Below are 3,524 nucleotides of genomic sequence, written 5' to 3'. Positions count from 1 at the left end.
TTTTTTAAAAGAAAGAAAAAGAGAAAGCAAAAAATAAAAAATAAAAATAAATAAAACAAAATAAATAAATAACAAAGAAAAAGAAGAGAGAGAAAAGAAGGAATAAAAATAAACAAAAAGAATAAAATAAAATAGACTACACGCTACTATACATTCACTCGTCAATCATTCATATCTTAATACAGTTCTACAAGAAGTAACACTAGAGGACTACCACGCATTTACAGACTCATAGTACAGCCCCCATTTTTTAAAAAATATGATTCCTCTTGCTTGCTTTCATTGTACGATCTGTTTTTTTTTTTCAATTAGATATCTGTCGTGCACAAAGTATCTAAAATGTTTGAAGCTGAGAGTGTTTTTTGAATCTGCCTCTCTCAAACCACGCAGGGAAAAAGATTGTCTCTTTACCGACACTTAGGTGTTTATTAAATTAAATTGGTTCTGTCATGAATTCATCAAATGAATTAGGCTCCGTCTTATTTGTAAACTTGTCAAAGCAGAAATACAGTCAAGCTAAAAATCATTCCTGATAGTGTTAGCTAGTTTGCTCAGGAAAACGTTACCAAATACAGCTAGATTTTTCAATTTTTGTGGAGGAGGCTTGGCGTAAGTATTTCCATTCACAAGGCTTTGGTCGGCCCGAGGCTATAGTAAAAGACACTTTCCCAAGGTGCCACGCAGTAGGACTTAATCCGGAATCATGTGATTGGTAAGCAAGCTTCTTACCACATCGTCACGCCTGTGCCTATACACATTACAACAATAACAACATAGCCCAAATAAAATACCAACTCTGTTTCAAAGAAATGATAAAATTTTGTTTACTTGTATCTCCGGTATTGTCTGCGAATCGTTTCCTTTTTGTTTCTTGGAGCTTCCTTCGAAATTCCCCTGTAAAGAAACGAAATATGTAAAGAAATCTCTTGAAATAGCTTCGCTGACAATAACAACATGAATATCTACAACAGCAGTTAATCACGAAAGGGAGAACAACAAAAGCAGTAACGACATCACTAACATTTACAATAACATTGTTCCACACCTTTTATCAAATTATTCAGATTAAATAGAACACCTGGATATGCTTGGGACAGTTTGTTACTGTAACAAACAGTTGACCTATTAGCCACTGCAATTAACTATACAAACAATAACCTCCACAACGACTGTAAATAAATATGCAAACAACCACCCTCACAACCCATTGCCACGAAATTATACACAACATTCCTCAACTTTTGCCCCTAAATATATTAACAACGCCCTCACAACAGCTGGTACAAATATGCAAACAACAGACACGCGACTACTGCACAAACAACATCCCTGAAAACCATTGTCACTAAGTAGACTAACTCCAGCCCTCACAACCATTGCCATTAAATATACAAACAAATGCCCTCACAATCACTGTCATTAAATGTACAAACAACAGCCCTCACAACCGCTGCCACTAATTCTACAAACAGTACACAATAATATTTACAGAATCATCGATCTGAATGGGGCAGCCGCTTTGTGGTCACTTGCTCTGCTTGAATTAGCTGTGAAATCCTCCTCGAGAAAAACCTTAACGTCTTAGGAAAACACAGTAATGAGGTTCTTGCTTATTTTGGATAGGAAAAAAAAAATAACAGTGGTTGGAACGTTTAGAATATATTTGATTGCAGCACTACTCGGTCAGGGCTGACCAGGGTAACAACAGCAACAACAGCGGCAGCAGCAGTAACAATATCAGCGACTACATTATACCCTGTCGTCTTTAAATAATGTTGGACACAATGGACAAATGGGGTCTTTGATCTAAGAAGCGTGAAATACAATAGAAAACACCGGATGTTCGTAACTAGAATGCTTTTCAACGTAGGTCATCTTGAACAGGGCTGATCTGAAGCTAAACAACGAGAGCACCACCACTACTACCGCTGCCACCGTCACCGCCACCACTACCACAACAACAGTTGTAGCAACAAAACAAAACAGCAAAAACAAACAACAATTTTGTAGATAGGAAAGTGAGTTTCGAATGCAGTAAAGCTGTATGAACAACAGAGAAAGATAGAGGCATTTATCCTTGTAAAATGGAAAAAAGATATGGTAGGTCTATCAACGAAGTGAATCCATAAGATATCTGGAACACTAGATGGCAATGAAGTGAACCAAGAAATACACCTAGATTTTTGATAAAATTATACTGTTTTATTCAATCATAGCTCATCTGAGGCAGCACAACAACAATAACGACGACGACGACTACAATAACAATGATGATGACAACAACGATGACGACGACGACGACGAAGATGGCGACAATAAAGATGACGTAGACATCAATAATGTAAAGCGCAACAGTTGCATTTTTCTTTTATTAACAGTGATATTTTTTATTAACAAAATGCGATTAATTTCTTAAAAAGCAGGAATATTTTCCACTCTCCTGTCACTTAGCTACATTCTCAAAATTTAAACAAAAAGTAAGCATTAACAATAAGTGTGTCACGTTCTGTTTGCGTTGTGTTATAGCAGAAGTGTAGACGATACTGCAAACATTTTACTTACACTATAATGTAGCAGTTGTCTGCCCCTGTCTTTTACAACTTGCGTCTGTAGAGAAAGAAAAATATAGCATACTTATAGGCCGCACGATGCGTGTTTTAGCATAGAAATTAAGATATTCATGCAAATATTACCAAAATGGTAGCAGGTAACGGTAAGTGTTGAGGAGATGAAAGAAAAGATATGGTAATATGAACATTTAGGTGTGAATTGTATCATTGAAAATATAACACAAAGATGAATTCAAAAGTATCGAAGTACAGACGGCCTTGCTTATATCTACCATTATAATGTGTGTATGTATATATGTATGTGTGTGTGTGTGTGTGTATGTGTGTGTATGCATGCTTATTTATATGTTATATGTGTGTTTGTGTGTGTGTGTGTGTGTGTGTATATGTGTGCGTATGTGTGTGCGTGAGTGAGTGTATGTGTGTGTGTATCATGTATATTATATACCACGCTAAAATAAGTATATAAATAATATGATATCAATGAAACTATATTGAAAATATAAAGATACATTAATAAATGAATTTAGGTGAATATATGGTGATATCATGCAAATATGAAACATAAGCTTAGATATATGAATATTTATAAGTATAAATATTTACAAACATATGTATGAAGATATCAAGCAAACATTAGCTGAAAAATAGGCATTTGTGCATAAAAAAACATCAAAAATGTTATAAATATTAGTGCAACAGAAGTAGCGAATATAAGTAGAAATAATTATGCAGATATCAGTCAATATATATATACATACACACATATACATATAGAAAGAATATATGGTATAGAATGTATACAGAATAACACTAACATGATTTTTGTCTTTGGGTAGGAACTGTTATTTCCCATTCGTTTACCCCTAGGAAGAATGAAAAATAGCTAATATTTCCTTCAAACTTTGCTTTTGTTACATTTATTCAAACCCCAAAGAATCCCTTTCAACACAA

General features: G+C 34.6%; 1 protein-coding gene across 1 annotated transcript in view; it reads right to left on the bottom strand.

The window, feature by feature from the left end:
* Positions 1 to 3,524, bottom strand: part of LOC106867396 (uncharacterized) — a gene marked incomplete at its 3' end in the record, with an annotated part of 64,634 nt that overhangs the window by 55,048 nt on the left and 6,062 nt on the right. Inside the window, exons 2-3 of the mRNA XM_052969416.1 lie at positions 2,563 to 2,607; positions 829 to 894 (exon numbers count right to left, since the gene is read on the bottom strand). The remainder of the gene's footprint in view (positions 1 to 828; positions 895 to 2,562; positions 2,608 to 3,524) is intronic.

Source organism: Octopus bimaculoides, chromosome 7, assembly GCF_001194135.2.
Source record: "Octopus bimaculoides isolate UCB-OBI-ISO-001 chromosome 7, ASM119413v2, whole genome shotgun sequence".
In the NCBI taxonomy this organism is placed as follows: domain Eukaryota; kingdom Metazoa; phylum Mollusca; class Cephalopoda; order Octopoda; family Octopodidae; genus Octopus; species Octopus bimaculoides.
Note: the sequence above shows the minus strand (reverse complement) of the source record. Positions and strands in the feature narration are given on the sequence as shown.